Raw genomic sequence first — 20,806 nt, 5'->3', positions numbered from 1 at the left:
GAAAGTTGTGTTTTTAAAATGTTGCTTTGTCTCAAGTGTTTTACAAATAGATTTTGTTTCTTTGAGAAATTGTAATTGGAGAAAATGTGAAGTATTAGTACTGACAGGGTGTTTTTGTGCATAGGAGCTGTGCAGTGTTTTCACATTATGACTTGAAAATCGTTTTTGAGGAAAAGGAATGCTTTCAAAATTTATGACAAGGACATAATGGTGTCTGCTTCTTTATAAGGCATTTGAGTGTCTCTGATGTTATTTTTCCCATTTTAATTTAAGACCTTTCCCCGTGGTGCAAATTCCTTGTAAATATGCTCGCACCTGTGCTTGGAAAATTTAGATTTTGATTGTTTGAGTAAAATAGCCATGTTAAAAGTGACCCAAAAATGCTGCAAAGGCAATCAAAAAACGCTTTCATGTGTCTTAAGGACATTTTCAGTCATTTCCCCATGTGCAGTGTTTTCAAATTATGACTTGAAAATCGTTTTTGAGGTAAAGGAATGCTTTTAAAATTTATGACAAGGACATAATGGTGTCTGCTTCTTTATAAGGCATTTGAGTGTCTCTGATGTTATTTTTCCAATTTTAAATTAAAAGACGTTTCCCCGTGGTGCAAATTCCTTGTAAATATGCTCCCACCTGTGCTTGGCAAATTTAGATTTTGATTGTTTGAGTTACATAGCCATGTTAAAAGTGACCCAAAAATTCTGCAAAGGCTTTAAAAAAACGCTTTCATGTGTCTTAAGGACATTTTAAGTCATTTCCAAATGTGCAGTGTTTTCAAATTATGACTTTAAAATCGTTTTTGAGGTAAAGGAATGCTTTTAAAATTTATGACAAGGACATAATGGTGTCTGCTTCTTTATAAGGCATTTGAGTGTCTCTGATGTTTTTTTTCCCATTTTAATGTAAGACCTTTCCCCGTGGTGCAAATTCCTTGTAAATATGCTCCCACCTGTGCTTGGCAAATTTAGGTTTTGATTGTTTGAGTTACATAGCCATGTTAAAAGTGACCCAAAAATGCTGCAAAGGCAATCAAAAAACGCTTTCATGTGTCTTAAGGACATTTTAAGTCATTTCCCCATGTGCAGTGTTTTCAAATTAAGACTTGAAAATCGTTTTTGAGGAAAAGGGATGCTTTTAAAATGTATGACAAGGACATAATGGTGTATGCATCTTTATAAGGCATTTGAGTGTCTCTGATGTTATTTTTCCCATTTTAATGTAAGACCTTTCCCCGTGGTGCAAATTCCTTGCAAATATGCTCGCACCTGTGCTTGGAAAATTTAGATTTTGATTGTTTGAGTTACATAGCCATGTTAAAAGTGACCCAAAAATGCTGCAAAGGCAATCAAAAAACGCTTTCATGTGTCTTAAGGACATTTTCAGTCATTTCCCCATGTGCAGTGTTTTCAAATTATGACTTGAAAATCGTTTTTGAGGAAAATGAATGCTTTTAAAATTTATGACAAGGACATAATGGTGTATGCTTCTTTATAAGGCATTTGAGTGTCTCTGGTGTTATTTTTCCCATTTTAATGTAAGACCTTTCCCCGTGGTGCAAATTCCTTGTAAATATGCTCGAACCTGTGCTTGGAAAATTTAGATTTTGATTGTTTGAGTTACATAGCCATGTTAAAAGTGACCCAAAAATGCTGCAAAGGCAATCAAAAAACGCTTTCACGTGTCTTAAGGACATTTTCAGTCATTTCCCCATGTGCAGTGTTTTCAAATTATGACTTGAAAATCGTTTTTGAGGAAAATGAATGCTTTTAAAATTTATGACAAGGACATAATGGTGTATGCTTCTTTATAAGGCATTTGAGTGTCTCTGGTGTTATTTTTCCCATTTTAATGTAAGACATTGCCCCGTGGTGCAAATTCCTTGTAAATATGCTCGAACCTGTGCTTGGAAAATTTAGATTTTGATTGTTTGAGTTACATAGCCATGTTAAAAGTGACCCAAAAATGCTGCAAAGGCAATCAAAAAACGCTTTCATGTGTCTTAAGGACATTTTCAGTCATTTCCCCATGTGCAGTGTTTTCAAATTATGACTTGAAAATCGTTTTTGAGGTAAAGGAATGCTTTTAAAATTTATGACAAGGACATAGTGGTGTCTGCTTCTTTATAAGGCATTTGAGTGTCTCTGATGTTATTTTTCCCATTTTAAATTAAAAGACCTTTCCCCGTGGTGCAAATTCCTTGTAAATATGCTCCCACCTGTGCTTGGCAAATTTAGATTTTGATTTATTGAGTTACATAGCCATGTTAAAAGTGACCCAAAAATGCTGCAAAGGCTTTAAAAAAACGCTTTCATGTGTCTTAATGACATTTTAAGTCATTTCCCCATGAATGTAGGTAGGCCTCACCTTAAACAAACCTCTGGATAGGCCACACCTTATCGTCATCCTGAATTAATCGTTTAAAATGCTAGGGGCAGATTTATGATAGGTGTATGCCTCTTTTGCGCCACTGTGCGTCACTTTTGTGACGCAGTGGCGGTGCAAAAGATTTGCTATGTGGCGACAAAATTACAAATTGATGCATCTAGGAAGATGTGTCATGCTGTAAAAAAAACGTGCCACATGAAACCGATGCAGCAGTGATGCAAAAGATGCACCATGTTGCAAGACAGGCCTCACTTCATCTCCAACAAGATAATAAGCTTAGGGATAGATTTATGATGACTGGTGCATCCCCAGGGATGTGCCAGTCATCCTGCGCCGCTGTTCCACCACCCATGGTGCGCTGCATTTACAATGCGGCGCACCATGGGGCAAAAACGGCACAGATGCGTGACGCATCTGTGCCGTAAAGGTGGCGCATTGCTGGAGCTGCATCGCAAGTGCGATGCAGTACCAGCAAGGCTCAGGGGTGCCCCATCTCCATTTAATCTGCAACCCTGAGTAGGCCTCACCTTAAACAAACCTCTGGATAGGCCACACCTTATCGTCATCCTGAATCAATCATTTAACATGTTAGGGACAGATTTATGATAGCCGTGTGCCTCTTTTGTGCCGCTGTGCGTCACTTTTGTGACGCAGCGGCGGTGCAAAAGATTGGCTATGTGGCGACATATTTAAAAATTGATGCATCTAGGCAGATGTGTCATGCTGTAAAGTCCTGTGCCACATGAAACCTGCGTCAGTTTTCATATAGGTGTTTTGTTGCAAGGTATGCATTAATTTGCAAGAAAGTCCTGTAAAACTAACACAGTGTAATTTAGAAGATTTCACTGACTCAGCTTTATAGCATTGCTGAATCAAATCATTACGCCTGTTTGAAACAGGCATAAGGAGTGATGCACCATGCAATGTGTGGCTTGCTCCTGTGCATTGCAGTAGACATGTTGCGCTTACGACGTGATTCCTGCAATGTGCTGCTTTTGCGGCACAGATGCGTGACGCATCTGTGCTGTTTTCACTCAATGGTGCTCCACATTGTAAATGCGGCACACCATGGGTGGCAGAGCAGCGGTGCACATTAACTGGTGCATCCCTGGGAATGCGTCAGTTAACATAAATCTGCCCCTTTACATTTAAGTATGAGCAGGGGACACAGAGTTGGTGAGGCTTATCCAAGGTTAAGAAGAGATGAGTCCTGTTCACTGAAAACTTGGACATAGGCCTTACCTCCTCAGCATCGCTGGTCATGGCTAAATAATAGCTGCAAAATGTTACTCTTGTTAAACAATTTTACTATTATAATCTCTGAGATTTGTCTCTTACTCTGCAACATCTCATTGTTGTTCTCTTTCTTTAAAGATAACGACAACATCAACCATGAGTGACAATCAGCAATCAGTTGATTATGACATTATCATTGAACTTGTAATTGAAACGTCAGTGGAAGTAGATCCATTGGATGATTTAAATTCTCAGGATGATGAAGAACATGATGAGGATGCCGATTTGTCAGAATTGTATGACATAGGTTGGGAAGCTGACGTGCTTGAGCCTATGGAACTATAAACATTTATTTTTAAAATTTATAATAAATGAAAAGTAAAAATGTAAACCGTTTGATTTATAATTAAAAACACCTTTAAAAACAGGTTATGTCTAGTGTCTTCAATGAAATATTAAAATATGCTCATAAAATTAGATCAGAATCACATATAAAATAGTAGAGGTAAAATGAAGAAGAATTCTATTTCTTTTCTGCTATTTGTGTATTATATATTTGCCAAAGCACTAAAAAATGTTCTATGTAAAAATGTCAAGTAGTGTGTTAAGTTTTTGATGACTGTTATTGATTTACTGTTTGGTAATAGTGGTTAATAACATTTTTTATTATATTTTACCACAGATTCAACTGCATATCATTTCAAGATTTCAGCATGCCAACCAAGGATAGACTTAAAAAGGCTGCAAAACGTCAAAGACAGCAGGTACATGAAATAATGCAGCAGTCCTCTACCAAAAAAACTTGTCAAGTCACCAAGAAAGCACCGGGTAAGAGCACAAAAACATTCATAAGAAATATTTGTAGTAAAAAAAATATTACTACAGAAAATGTTTCAGTCCAGAAAAAGAGAAGCATTTTAAACGGAAAGGAAAGGCCAATCAAAAATGTTACTGCTAGAGCAAGAGATAACTCTGTGCATGATAGTAGAAGGAAACAACAGTTTAGGGACATTCGTAAACGAATGTTCCGCAACAGGATAATTGGCAATTTGTTAAAAAATATTAAGAAAGGTCAACAGAAAGTGGTTTTTTATACGAGAAAAAAAAAAGTTGAGAAAGTTATTGATCAGGCATTTGAAATTAAACGTAAGTTATTTATTTTGATAATCAATAGAATTAGGAAGCTAAACAAGGCAATTTATGATTTCAAAAGAAATAGTAGATGGAAGAGAATAGTTAATCGTAGTAATTTTTGTGAAGTTTTTTCCGGAGAATGGATGCATAGTTCAAGTTGTGAGGCATTTTTTAATGAGGAGAGTTATTTCCAGGATAATGATTTGGTGCATGCAGTTGACACCAGTGGTCGAGCTTATGAAGTGAAAGATGGTTGTCCAGTTGAAAAAGAAAAACTTGTGACAACAGAGACAGAAGAGGTGTTAGGTAATGAGGTTTTAGGAAGACGTCCTAAGGGTCCTGTGTACACCTGGAAGTGTAGTAGTATTTGCAGTGTGCGACAGGATTCCATCAATTTGCTTTGTGATTTTGTACGGACATTTAATAAGAAAAGTTTGAAGCAGAAAATTGAGTTGTTGCAAGAATTAGATCCTTGCAGAGTGAGAGAAGTGACAGGTTTGCATGGTCATTCACTGGCTAGTCTTTCCAGGAGAGTATGCCAGAGTGTTTTTCATCATTTCAGGATGCTAGCAGTGCATCATAATAAAGTGAGGAAATTAGTTAGAATGTTGTATTATGCTAAGAGTCCAGCAATTATGCTTAAACAATTATGCGCTGCTCTTTTGCATGGTTCTGAAATAGATGTGAAGAATATTTGTGAAGAAATTGAGTTTTGTTACTTTGGAAGTAAAGAGGAGAATGTTGAAATTGACCAAGAAGAAGAAGGTAATGTGGAAGATAGTGTACAGGTTTCCAGTACAGATCATTTTCAGAGGGAAATTGCGACGTTTCAGGTGAAATCAAGTGAGAGGCCTAATTTCACTTGTGTGTGTTGTCGACGCACTTATTATAAGAATCAGACTAAGTTAGTGGATTTATATGCAAAAAGTGAAAGGGAAAATAATAGTGAATGGAATGATTTCACAACATACTTGATGGTAGAAAATTGTTTTGATTTGGGATCGGATCAACGTGTGTGTACTTATTGTTATAACAAATTAAATCAAAACCAGATGCCTGGTAGAGCAGTTCATAATAATCTTGAATTGGTTGAGATTCCTTCTGAATTGAAGGATTTAAATACTTATGAATCTATTTTGATTCAAAGTATCCATCCCTTTCAGGCTATTGTAAGAATGGAGCCAAAGACAGGGAAATTGCCTCCATCAGATTTACAGAGAGGATTAAAGGGAAGAGTTGTTTATTTGCCTCTAGATTTGAAGAAAAACATTAACACAATTGGAGTAGAAAAAGTGGAAGAGGACCCTCTGGTTATCTTAGTTAATGGGGTTCCGACAAAGAATAAGAAAATATGGCAAGATTTAGTGGATGTTAGGAAAGTCAAAAAGGCAACATTTTATTTAAAAAAAATAATAAGTACTATAAGAATATATATGTTGCAGAAGAGGAAGTAAGTGAGGAAGAGGATAGCGATTTGTGTGCTGGTCAAATTGAGAAATTAGAACCCTCTACTAGTGAAGAAATATATGAACATTATAGTGTTCATCCTTTGCATTCCAAGGAAGTCATGGGGAATGCTATTGAGTTGTTTCAAATGAAACAAGCCAAAGGGAGTCCCATTAGTGTTTGGGAGGAAAGTTTGGAAGCTCGGTGTTTCCCACAGCTTTTTCCAACAGGTCAGGGAGGAAGATATGATGAGCGACCTCATCAAATTCCTGCTTCTGAATACCGGACTTTGCGATTGTATGCAGGAGATGCTAGGTTTCGACAATGTATTCCCTATTTGTTTCATCTCCTGTTTGAAAGCGATCTGTCTGGACTGTCATATGCAGTGAACCACATCTTGAAAAGTGGTATACACATGCAAAACATCTCGGCAAGTGACTTTATGGATAAAGTCAATGTCCAAGACAGTATTTTGGATTCTCACCTGATTAATCTCATGGCGTGTCAGCGTGGTACTAATGAGTACTGGTACCGTCGTCATGGTGATTTAAAATGTATGCTGAGGAACTTAGGAAGTCCCACATGGTTCCTCACTCTGAGCTGTGCCGAGTATGGCTGGGAAGACTTACTTGAATTTCTACGAGAGGCAAATGGAAACATCGAAAACATCGAATTCAAGACACCCGGAGAACTGTGTTCTTTGGATCCAGTCAATGTATGCCGGTACTTCAATCATAGATTTGAAGCTATGATGTCTTTCATCATGAATAAGAAGAATCCACCTCTTGGAGAGGTGTTGGATTTCTTCTGGAGAAAGGAGTACCAAGCAAGAGGTGCTCCTCACATACATATGCTGTTGTGGATCAAGGATGCACCTAAATTTGGAACGGATCCAGAAGACTCAGTGATGAGTTTCATACAACAGTATTCTACGTGTGCTGTTCCAAACGCAAAGGAGAAGAAAAGCCTAAGAGAAAAAGTTCTACGTTTCCAAAGCCATCGTTGTGGAAAGTGCTGTCGTCGTAAATTCCGAAACAAGGACAAGTTCTACACCAAATGTCGTTTCGGGTTTCCACGACCGGTGATTTCTAAAGGACGAGTAAACAGTTTGATGTCTTCGCTGCGACATAATGTGATGAAGAAATCACCGAAAAACACATACAAATTGAAGAGGAACGAAGAGTCCAAGTACATCAACGACTACAACCCAGTGATTTTGTCCATGTGGAATGCTAACATGGATATACAGTTTGTGGTTGATAACTGTATGGCTGTGGCTCGGTATGTGACATCTTACATCACCAAAAAAGAGAAGACAGAATTAAAGGATATGTGGGAGGACATTTCCCATGAAAAGAGCCTCAGTAAGAAGTTGTACAGTTTCAGTCTGAAGATGTTGTCGCATCGAGAAATCGGAGCTTACGAATGTTCTGACCGGTTGTCTTCAGCAAGTCTCTATGCCAAATCTAGGAGTATCGTTTGGGCGAGTCTTGGTCTTGCTGCAACGCGTAATCGAGTTCTGAAACCTGTGCGGGAAATTGAGTATTTGGCGGAAAAGGAGCCAAACAGTACCGACATTTTGAAGACCAACATGTTGGATACATATTATCCAAATCGAAGCAGTCACCTCGAGAATGTTTGTCTGTATGAGGTTCTTCAAAATTACATATTCAAGAGGAACATCAAAGAAGATACTGAGAAAGGAGTGTATGCTGTAATTGGAAGTGAGGGATGTCTGGTCAAGCAAAGAAAATGCCACTTGGTAAACCATCGAAAATTGAGTGGCGAATCTCCTGAAAAAAAGGAGTTTTTCTATTTAGCACTTTTGCAACTTTTCAAGCCTTGGCGTGCAGAAGAGGAACTGCTTGGAGATTTCCTCTGTTACGAAGACTCTTTCACTGCCGCCAAGCAGACCATAGAATGTCCTGCTTTTCCCAAATATGTAGAAATGTTGAATGCGGAAATCGAGCAGGAAGCAACGATTGCAGCCGAGATTGCCAGAGACAGTTCTCAGGACAGTCAGAGTTCTGCTTCATTGAGTCAGGATCCACTAGGAGGACCTGTTATCGAAAATGAAGCTGCCACTGCCATGAATGAAGTGGAAAGAGCCATGGCACATGCTCAGGAGGATGCGGTTAACTTAGAAGACTTGGAAAGACAACTCAACGTTGAGCAGAGGAAAATATATGACGAAGTTACCATGCAAATTGATCATGGATTAAGTCATGAGAAGAAAGAGTGCTCATGTACGTCGTTGAAGCCTGTCCGACTGTACGTGAGTGGAGAAGCGGGAACTGGAAAAAGTTTCCTCATTAAAGCAATTTCATGTTATTTGCAGGAAAGGACTGAGTCATCGCTGTCTTGTGTTGTCACCGCTCCAACTGGACTGGCAGCACAAAACATTAAAGGGATTACTTTACATCGTTTACTGATGCTGCCAGTGGAGCATGACAACAAATTACAATATCACAAGCTATCTGGAGATGCTTGTTGTGAAGTTTCAAGAATCTTGAGGAAAATGAAACTTCTTATCATTGACGAAGTAAGCATGGTTTCCAATGTCATGCTTGCCTTTGTACATTTGAGAATGCAAGAAGTTCTCAAAACAGAGTATGATGTGTTATTTGGTGGCAAACACATCATTGTTTTCGGAGATCTTCTGCAGCTGACACCAGTGAAAGGGCAACCTGTGTTCAAAATGCTCACGCATGAAGATACCAGGAAGTGCCTAGGGAGCATTGGCAACGTCAATATATGGTTAAACTTCAATTATGCTGAACTGCATGAAAATATGCGTCAGGCGAAGGATGAAGTTTACAAGAATATTCTACAAGATGTTAGAATTGAAAAAGTGACCGAGCATGGGAAAGAAGCTTTAAATGCACGATTACTGACAAGATGTTGTGCCTGAGAATATTTTTCAGAAAATTACTGAGAAGAAATCTGGAATATGTTTGATGCCAACTCTTGCAGAATGTGCCATCTTCAACAAAAAAATGTTGCATTTAGAAAAGCAAGAGATTGTGAAACTGGAAGCTATTGACAGAGTAGAGCATAACGGATCAACAATTATTTTGTCTGAGAATTTGAAATCCAAATTGGATTCATTAGAGAAGACTATATCTAAAACTGCAGGTTTTGAAAAGACTCTGAATGTGTGCTTAAACTGCCGTATAATTTTAAGAAGGAATTTACATGTTGAAAGAGGTCTGGTAAATGGATCAATGGGTAATGTTGTTGATTTTGTGAAATACAGAAATAGAGATGGAATTGAATTTTTAAAAATTAAATTTGATGGCATTGAGGAAGTACAGCTAATTGGTCGTTGTTCTGCTAGATTTTTGCTTGTAAAAGACTTATATGTTCGCCGTAAGCAGTTTCCTGTTTGCTTGGCATATGCGGTGACAATCCATAAATCGCAAGGTTTAAGTGTAGACAGTGCATTGGTGAATATTGGCAGTTCTGTGTTCAAGGAGGGTATGGCATATGTGGCATTGTCAAGAGTTAGAACTTTATCGGGATTGTACTTGATTGAGTGTGATGTCACAAACATTTGTGCGGATCTAGATTGTGTTAAGGAATACAATAGGTTGAGAAGAGAGTATGCGCCACATTTGCCTCAATATCCTTTGTTTGAGAAACGTGTGGTAGGCCGGAAACAAAGAAATGTGACCAATACTAGGGAGGTTGTAGCAAAAAGACGAAAAGTCGATGAACCTGAAATTATAAGCAGAAACAAAAAGGATTCTGTTGAAGATGTTGTTGGTTTTCAATTTGAAAACAGTTCTGGTGTCACATACTATGCTAATGTAGTGGTTAATGTTTTGTTTTCTCTAGAAAATGTAAAAGAAGAGATTGTGGTCAATTCTGATCAAAGATTTTGCAGTTTGTTAAATACTGTGTTAGAGAAATGTAGCACTGATAGAACAAAAATAGAAAGTGTGTCTGAAATTCGAAATCTGTTAGACAGATGTTCAGGCCAAACACAATTCTCTCAAAATATTCAGCAAGATTGTCAGGAGTTTTTAATGTATATGCTTGATGTATTGCATGCTGAAGGTGTAGATGTAGATCACCTGTTTGGGCTTTCTTATCAATGGCAGCATGACTGCGAGAACTGTAGGGTATCAAGTACTACTAGTGTAGACTCAGAACGATTTATATATTTAACTTTGCCAGACAGTAAATCAGTCTCCTTTAATAAGCTAGTAAAAGCAGCTGATCACAACATGGAGTGTAGCCAATGTAAATCTGAATTGATGTCAACATTATTTATATGAACATATGGCCAGTATGTCATTTTAATGTTCCAACGATGTAGGCCTGATGGAACAAAATGGACAACTTTAATTAAAAATGTTGTGGCTTCACAGTTGTCAATATCAGGAAGGACTTTTGTAACTGTAGCAATTATATATCATGACGGTCCTTCAATAACATCAGGACATTACACAGCTTATTTAAAGTCTAGAAATGGCTGGTCATTCTGCAACGATTCTGTTTTAATTTTCAAAAAAAAATTGCCGTATGACCTTAAAAATTGTTACCTGGTGTTTTTAAAACCAAAATTTTAGGGAAAGAATCTCGGGATGTGCTCTGAGGAATTTCAAGAAGTTCTAATGGCTCCTACACGATTTGGCCTTGAGGATAAGTGTAGTACAGAGACATAACTTCTTACCATAACACTGGACGTCATGGAAAAATAACTGCACTTTGAATGAGTTCAGAAAAACTATTTCTTTTTATAAGCTAATTCAAGCAGCCAATCAAAACATGGAGTAGAGGGAATGTAAGTCTGCAATGCTGTCTACTGTTTTATATTGCTTTGTGATTAAAAGTGATGTAGAGAATTAAATAATTGTAGTAGTCATAGAGGTAGTGTAAGTCTGCTTCATAGTAAGCAGTATTAGTGTCATAGGAAATGTAGAACATGAGTGAGCAAGAAGGGTAAGATATTACTAGTCCAGGATTGTGAAAATGATCTTCAACATTTTAATTCTGAAAGTTGCGGAAATACAAAATGACGGGATTGGCTTACAAGAATTCCAAGAGTTATAAATGGCTCTTACATGATTTGGCCTTGTGGAAACGTGTTGTAGAGAGCGAGAAGTCATTTATTGTATGTAACATATTTTTCAAAACGATGGAGGTTTTCTTTCAGAAAGTGGCGGGCTGAAAGTAATAACAGCACAACAGAGTGTAAGCTGTTCATAGGACATCCTTCGACGTCATGGAAAGTAAGTTAATTTTAAGGAGTTCTGAATTATGATTTGTTATGTTGTATGGGTTTTTTAAACACAATCATTTTGATTGTGTTTTTTTTTCCCCGCTGTTATATGATGAATACCTTCAAGTCACTGTTTTTAGTGAAATTTGATACATTCTGAGAACAGCAAAAATAAACCATTTAACATGTATAATTAATTCTGTACTGTTTGTATTTATGATGTACATTTAGAACTGTGTAGGAGGCATGGAGAAGGAGAGGCTTCTGTAAGTGTCAAAGTTGTTGCATACAGTGCTCACATTCTACGTAGTCTTTCATATGATAGACTACATTTCCACAATGAGATACCTAAGCAAAGGAAACACAGGTGATATGATTGTGGAATGAGCAAAAAAAATTGCACGTTTTTCAATTATATTACCTGTGTTTCCTAACATTACACATCACATTGTGTAGATGAGGTTTAGGCCTGTTCCAGGAGACAGAGGAGGTCTGACATTTGTTCAAGAGTGCAGTGGACATGACTCACTTCGTTGGTAGGTCTGCACATGTATTATCTCCTCTGTATTCTTCAACAAACCTAAATTTAATCTGCAACCCTGAGTAGGACTTACCTGAAACAAATCTGTGGATAGGTTACACCTTATCGGCATCGTGAAACAATCATTTAAAATGTTAGGATCAGATTTATGATGGCCGTGCGCCTCTTTTGCGCCGCTGTGGGTCAGTTTTGTGTAAAAGATGCACCATGTTGCAAGATAGGTTTTAGTTCATCTCCAGCAAGATACCATCAGTTTGAAATGTATATAATTAGCACTGTGTAGGGGGCATGCAGAAGCTGAAGCTTTTGTAAGTGTCAAAGTTCTTGCATGCATCGTGCATTTCTGGGTACTGTTTCATATGCTGGACTACATCTGCACTATGAGATACCTAAGCAAAGGCAACACAGGTGATGTGATTGTGAAATGAGGAAAAGAAACTCCACATTTTTCAATTACATCACCTGTGTTTCCTAAGTTTACGAATGACATTGTGCAGATGAAGTTTAGGTCTGTCCACGGACACAGAAGAGGTCTTGCCTTTGTTCAAGAGTGAAGTGGACATGACTTACTTCATTGGTAGGCTTTCACATGTATTATGTCCTTTGTATTCTTCAACAAGCGTAAATTTGATCTGCAACCCTGAGTAGGCCTCACCTTAAACAAACTTCTGGAGAGGCCACACCTTATCGTCATCCTGAAGTAATCATTTAAAATGTTAGGGACAGATTTATGATAGGTGTATGCCTCTTTTGCGACACTGTGCGTCACTTTTGTGACGCATTGGCGGTGGAAAAGATTTGCTATGAGGCGACAAAATTACAAATTGATGCATCTAGGCAGATGTGTCATGCTGTAAAAAAAACGTGCCACATGAAACGATGCAGCAGTGATGCAAAAGATGCACCATGTTGCAAGACAGGCCTCACTTCATCTCCAACAAGATAAGAAGCTGAGTCTTCTGTAAATGTCAAAATTGTTGTATACACTGCTCAACTTCTGTGTACTCTTTGATATGCTAGACTCTATCTGCACTATGAGATACCTAAGCAAAGCAAACACAGGTGATGTGATTGTGAAATGAGGAAAAGAAACTCCACATTTTTCAATTATATCACCTGTGTTTCCTAAGTTTACGAATGACATTGTGCAGATTAAGTTTAGGTCTGTCCACAGACACAAAAGAGGTCTGGCCTTTGTTCAAGAGTGAAGTGTACATGACTTACTTCATTGGTAGGCCTTCACATGTATTATCTCCTCTGTACTCTTCAACAACTCGAAATTTCATTTGGAACCCTGAGTAGGCCTCACCTGAAAGAAACCTCTGGATAGGACACATCTTATTGGCATCCTGAAACAATTATTTAAAATGTTAAGGGCAATTTTATGATGGCTTTGCACCTCTTTTGCGCTGCCATTGCATCACTGTTGTGAGACAGCAGCAGTGCAAAAGATGCACCATATTGCAAGATAGGCCTCACTTCATCTGCATCAAGATACTGTTAGTTTAAAATGTATATTTTTAGGACTGTGTAGGGGCATGGAGAAGCAGAGGCTTCTGTAAGTGTCAAAGTTATTGAAAAACTGTTTGTCCTTCAATCTTTTCCCTTGTCTTTTCTAATTTTTAAATACATGTTTTAATATTTTTCAAATGTTTGTTCTCTCTCTCACAGATTGAAAGTATAAAAATTACAAGTGACTAAGTTAACGACAATTATAAGGTAAATGTTTTGTACTCTTTTCGTTACATTTCTATCACATTTAACTTCTATTAGTTTCACTACTTCATTTCTTTAACCCTCACTTTCCTGCCTTTGCTACTTCCCTCAATCCTTTCTCTATTACTTACTTACTCTACTCCTTCCACTATTTTTGTCAGTCCCTCTCTTCTCATACTTCGTCACTCTTGTTCACTCACTCTGTGTCTATTACTCTCACTGTTTCTGACTGATCACTCTTTCACTACTTGTTCATTATGCTTTCTCTCTGCAGTTCAAGCACAGTAAGGGGCATATTATCAACACAGGCATTAAATTTATCAGTGTTTTTATCGGCAGAAAACTGCCGCAAAAGTGGCTTTAGCAGCAGTTTTCTTCCGGAAAAGCGGCTTTAGCGGCAGTTTTCTGCCGATAAAAGCAGTAATTATTGGCAGAAAACTGCCGCAAAAGCGTCTTTAGTGTCAGATTTCTGCTGATAAAAGCAGCAAAATTTTTATCGCCTATGTTGATAATATGCCCCTATGTTATTTACATTTCTTTGCTGTTTCAATCATTCCTTTTCTGTTACTTCTTCTTTTCTGCATTGTGTTTTTTCTCTCTGTTATTCCGATGTTTTAATCTTAATTTGATTATTCATTCACATTCTCTAAGAAACTCTTGTTTGTTATTCTTCTACTCTCTTTTTTTTTCTCACTTCCTTATCTATTTTGTTTTTCACAATTATACTCTCTTAAATCTTTTCTTCAGTAAATAGATCTATTAAACAGTATCTCTACTTTACTCCCTATAGCTGTCTTTCTTTTAACATAACTGTCTGTTTCCTTCCCTTATAATTACTCTTCTTTTTAAAAAAAAAAAAATTGGGGTTCGCTCCCGGTTCGCGTACCGGAGAGCGAACGGGGAAGCGAACCAAAAGAAATAGAGGTTGGCAGAGTTCCAAATATTCTACCAATTTTTTTATAACAGGGAGGTAGTTCTGAAAAGAACTTTTTTTTTTATTGTTTTTGTTGTTTTATATTTTTTTTATTATTTTTCTGAACATTTTTTTACTTTTTTTGTATTTTCTGAACAGTTTTATATATTTTTTGTTTTTTTGGGGGGGGGGAAACGAAAACGATTCATTGTAAAGGGCTCAACAGGAGCAACAAAAAAAAAAGAATTTATTGTCTGGGGCGTTTCGGACAATCATGATTGTCGATAGCTCTGTTGATCAGAGTGATGCTACTTTCTCTGTAGCAAATGAACCCATTGCAATGCACGCACACTTGTTTCACTTCCCCGAATTTCATCTGAATATTTGGGACCAACTCCCTCGCCTCTGGTCCCGTCACTTCCGGCACAACTGATCTTCTGGCCATAGAAGGAGGATTATCTTGCTGGTCACGTAACTGCGCAGCACTGTAGTTGTTAGGATGCCACCTACTCATATGGCGATGCATCGTGTAATTGCCGTAACTGTACTTCTTCTCGGTGCCTCTGGACAGGCTTTCTTTACATATAAGGCAAGTTACGTACCGTGCATTGACTTTTTTTTGGCCCTGGGGATAACTAAAAAATTGCCAAATATAATTTACTTTCACATGAGACCTCCTGGGCTCCTCACGCAAATTTTGCCTCTCTTGCTGCTCTTCCTCTTCTTCCTCTTCTTCCTCCTCTTGCTGAATAATAACTTCAGCAGGTGATCCTCTCTTCTTTGGATGTGGTGGAGGTGGTGGGGAAGCACCAGCTGAAGCTACTAATGAAGCCATTGCTCACTAATCACAAAGGGGCTTTCTCTCACAAAGATGAAAGTCAGAGTGAGGATAGAAGGAGGGGTTTTCATCATTTGGAAAAACAATAGTTCTAAACCAATGAAAAGTGTTACTTTTAGGTCACATGACCTAGTCTTACATCATTAGGAAACCAAAAGTGAAATGAACCAATGAAAAGTGTTATTACCGAGTCACATGACTTGTTGTGTTTACGTTACGCACTTTGGGCCGCGTCCCGGATCGCTTCCGGGAAGCAGCGCTTCGCGCCTCGGTTCGCGTACCAGTTCGCTTCCGGGTACGCTACCTTGGCGCGTCATATGACGTATTACGCGACAACGCGATACGTCACGCTGACGCGACGCATCACGATGTTGTTTTCTAACGCAGCAGTTGCGCAAACGGAACGTTTACCGGTTCGCGGACCGGGTCGCGGCACCAAATTGCGCTAACGGGAAGCAAACCGGTTCGCGTACCGGGAGCGAAACAAAAAATATAATTAAAAAAAAAAGTATTAAAAACATGTAAAATATATTTTTTGATTTAAAGAAAAATACATTTTAAAGCTTTTGTTATTTGCTATTAAAAAACCATTGAAATTCACTGAAAAAACCATAGGTTATAGACCATATATAGTTAGGAATTAGCATTTAAAAAACCTTTTTTTACTCACACAAAACCATTGAAATTCCATATATAGTTAGTTGTACTAACTATATATCGCGCACCCGCAATCCACTGCTGATCATGTCACATATTACATCATTCATGACATGGTCAGTGACATCACTGATGACATCACTGATGACATCTCAAATGACATCACTGATGACATCACTGATGACATCTCAAATGACATCACTGATGACATCACTGATGACATCTCAAATGACATCACTGATGACATCACTGATGACATCTCAAATGACATCACTGATGACATCACTGATGACATCTCATTTGACATTACTGATCACATCACTGATGACATCATTCATGTGATAATACGATGAACCTCTTCAGACTCTAATATAACCTTAGATACACTCAGTGTAAACAGACACTCACAGACTGTCACTCATCCATGGAGTTACTCAGACACTTAGTCAGTCATGCAAAGAATCAATCACACCTCCATTTCCTCAACTATACAGTTATACACACCTTACTTATTCAAACATATACTAACACATATTTACTCTCTTTTACATTGCCTGATACAAGTACACAATGATCCATACAGCCACTCACACATTCACTGGCTCTTATGCACAGTTATTTATATATGTCAACTGTCACATGTACTGTGTTTTACATATGTACTTACTTTGACATGTAGCACTGAGATATCCATTCACTCACCAATACACTCATGCACACAGTCAACCGCCCATACAGCTGTTTCCACATGCACTTTTGAACCCATACATCTAGTGAATCAACTGCTCACACATATATGCACAGAGTTATACACCTCCCAGCCACCCACACACACACTCAGTCTCCCATACAAATACTTAGGCAATCAATCAATAACCCATATAGTTACTCATATAGCTACTGATCAACACATGCAGCAGTTTACAGAACAACAGACATAATGATGCACAAATTAAGACAGATTAGTCACTAACCCATGCACTCAGTGAGACACATTTAATCAGTCACTCATACAGTCAGTCATGCACCTAATAAATCTTTCATCCAGACACTTATACATCCACTCATTCTTCAATATGTAAGACATATTTTAACTTTACAGAAACATACAGTCACTGGATGTTGTCATCAGTGATGTCATCAGTGATGTCATTTGAGATGTCATCAGTGATGTCATCAGTGATGTCATTTGAGATGTCATCAGTGATGTCATCAGTGATGTCACTGACCATGTCATGAATGATGTAATATGTGACATGATCAGCAGTGGATTGCGGGTGCGCGATATATAGTCAGTATAACTAACTATATATGGAATTTCAATGGTTTTGTGTGAGTAAAAAAAGGTTTTTTAAATGCTAATTCCTAACTATATATGGTCTATAACCTATGGTTTTTTCAGTGAATATATATATATATACACTGAAAAAACCATAGGTTTCAGGAGCGTTATAGTTAGTTGGACATTTCACTCGTACAAAACCATTGAAATTCCCCCGTTCTAGTTAGTTCAGCTAACTACAACTCGCACACCCGCAATGCACTGTTGATGACATCGCTCATGACATGGTCAGTGACATCACTCATGACATCACTGATGACATCTCAAATGACATCACTGATGACAGCAACCATTGAATGTGTGTATTTCAGAAAATTAAATATGTTTTATATATGTATATCTCTTGGTCGATGGAAGAATAAATGGGTATATACGTGTCTAAATGGATGTTTTTTTGTTGAAAAATTGATTGTATAACTGACTGATTAAGTGTATCTTAGTGAATACATGGGTTAGTGAGTAATGTTTAAATATATAAATATCTGTATCAGTCTCTCACTATGTGTATACGTGGCTGCATGGATTAATGAGTAGCTACATGAATGTCTATATAGGGGTCCAACTATCCCACCAGGTATCTCCAGTTAGCGCCACAGAGCTGCGTTGCAGAGAGGTGTAAATAGGGGCACGCCTGGACCACCTCTCTGCAACGCAGCGCAGTGGTGCTTACTGGAAGCACCTGGTGGACTAGTTGGCCCCAAAGGGCCCTCAGGATTGATTCTCCAACTTAAAACGTGCCACAGGGAGTGTTTGCACACGTCACCTCAGGCCCCATCCCCTTCCTTCACCGCTGTGTAAACGCGCCCTGTGGCCGTTTTAAGTTGTGAGATTAAGTCCCCTTGAATCCTGAGGGTCCCTAGGGTCCAACTAGCCCACTAGGTACCTCCAGTAAGCACACAGAGCTGCGTTGCAGAGAGGTGTAAAAAGGGGCACAGCCTGGACCATCTCTCTGCAACGCAGGACAGTGGCGCTTACTAGAAGCACCTGGTGGGCTAGTTGTCCCCCAGGGGCGCTCAGGATTGAAGGGAAATTATTTCCCCAACTTAAAACACGCCACAGGGCATGTTTGGACACGTCACCTCAGGCCCCGCCCTTCACCACAGTCTAAATGCGCCCTGTGGCCGTTTTAAGTTGTGAGATTAAGTCACCTTGAATCCTGAGGGTCCCTAGGGTCCAACTAGCCCACTAGGTACCTCCAGTAAGCACCACAGAGCTGCATTGCAGAGAGGTGTATAAAGAGGCACGGCTTGGACGACCTCTCTGCAACACAGTGCAGTGGCGCTTACTGGAAGCACCTGGTGGGCTAGATAGCCCCCAGGGGCCCTCAGGATTGAAGCGGAATTATTTCCCCAACTTAAAACGCACCATAGGGCATGTTTTCACACCTCACCTCAGGCCCGTCCCCTCCATTCACCACTGTGTAAACACGCCCTGTGGCCGTTTTAAGTTAGGAGATTAAATCTCCCTGAATCCTGAGGGTCCCTAGGGTCCAACTAGCACACTAGGTACCTCCCGTAAGCGCCACAGAGCTACGTTGCAGAGAGGTGTAAAAAAGGGGCGTGGCCTCTGAACACATCTCTGCAACGCAGCTCGCTGTCCCATACTGGAGGTACTTGGTGGGCTACCATGGGGGTCCCCAATCCCCCCCCGGTCCCGCCTGCTCCCCACGTCCTGCAGGAGCTGGCATTGCTTTTCCACAAGGGGAGCTGCTAAGATGCAGCTCCCCGTGTGGAAAAGCAATCATCTTTGGTTTTTGGAAGAGAGAGCAGGATTCCCTGCTCTCTCTTCCAAAAAACAAAGCAGTTTGCTATGACAGGGCGGGAACCTCGAGGCTCCCGCCCTGCCATAGCAAACAGCAGTGTCCGGGGGTTGGGCACCCCGGGAGCCTGCAGGAGCCGGCTCAGGGGGGGCGGTCCCTAGGGCCGTGACAAGGCTCCAGGAGAGGGGCCCCCCTCCTGACATTAGCAAAGGGAGGTGGTGGTCGCTGGGGGGTCTGTAACGGACCCCCAATTTGCATACTTAGTGCCCCGGAAAGGTGGTGGTCCACGGGGCGTGTGGGGGGCTCGAACCCCCCACACAGATTAGTTTAAAAAAATTAATTAAAACACAAGTCCCTGGGGGGGCGGTCCCTGGGGCTGCGGGGGTGGCTGTGAGCACCCCTCAAATATTTTCAAAAAGCACCGGGGGTGGGGGTCCCTGGGGCTTGGTGGGGCATTTGAGCCCCTCACCCATTTATTTTAGAAGCCCCGGTGGTGGCGGTCCCCGGGGTTGGGGGCGCTGTGAGCCCCCCGCACATATTTTTGAAAAGCCCCAGGCATGGCGGACCCCGGGGCCCATAAAGATTGCCCCCGGGACTAGGCCCACCCGGGGGCTAAATAGTAACAAAGCGTGGGAGTCCGCACTTTATTTGATTTTTTTGCAGCCGGATCCGCAATCCTAGGGGGTCAGGGTGTTTCTACCCTGCCCCTTTTTCGTGTTTTGCGCGTTCGCAAGGACGCGTTCGTGTCTCTCAGGGCACCAAGTGGAACCATTTGCCCCATATCTTACAGAAAATATCGAAACTTTAATTTTGATTTTCTCAGCAACTACTGAATGGATTTACACCATTTAACAAAAAAGGATCTTTCTGAACCAAGGGCTACCTTTTTGCCAAATTTGGTGTAATTCCGTTCAGCAGTTCGGGCTGTAGCCGTGTCTAAAGTTTCCTATGGAACATTGCATGGGGAAAACACGTTTTGGGACCCCCTTATTTCTCGGCCCCGCTTGCCGAATCACTCCGAAACTTTCAAGATAGGAGCGGACCGGAGCGGCCCATAAGTTTTGAAAATTTCACGAAGATTCGTCAATCGGCGCCAAAGTTACTGGGAATAGAATGTTGCGATAGAGCTGCTCCCTACAAACAACAAAATCAAATATACAACCTTTGACGGCTCTAAAGAAATTGTCTCGATTAAAAGCAAAATTGTCTAAAAATTGTCCCAAAAATTCATCCAGTTTAGCAGAAAACCATGAATTGGTAGAGCTAACTGATACCTGCTCTCTGCCTGATCTGACTGCAATTTAAGACCTAATCCGCATGCCATTACTCTTGGACTATAATAGCGTGCAACAAGATCAGGCATTCGCCAGTGCTTTGAGCCCCTGGGCCTGGACACCCTGCCTTGTTTTCTCCCTGACCGAACTGCTGTGAAGGTACACTTCGGGTCACCGGGCTGAATTCTGCTATGGTCTTGATCCAACTGCCGGCGACTGAACTGCCTCTGAGGTTAGAGCGGACAAGCCTGAAGAACTTCCTCTTATTTCCTGCGCGGCAGGGACCTGAATAACTTCCGGAGTGAGCCCGGTTTGTGACATCTAGGATTTAAAATGCC

Source organism: Lissotriton helveticus, chromosome 6, assembly GCF_964261635.1.
Source record: "Lissotriton helveticus chromosome 6, aLisHel1.1, whole genome shotgun sequence".
Lineage (NCBI taxonomy): Eukaryota > Metazoa > Chordata > Amphibia > Caudata > Salamandridae > Lissotriton > Lissotriton helveticus.
This window is presented reverse-complemented; position numbering follows the sequence as displayed.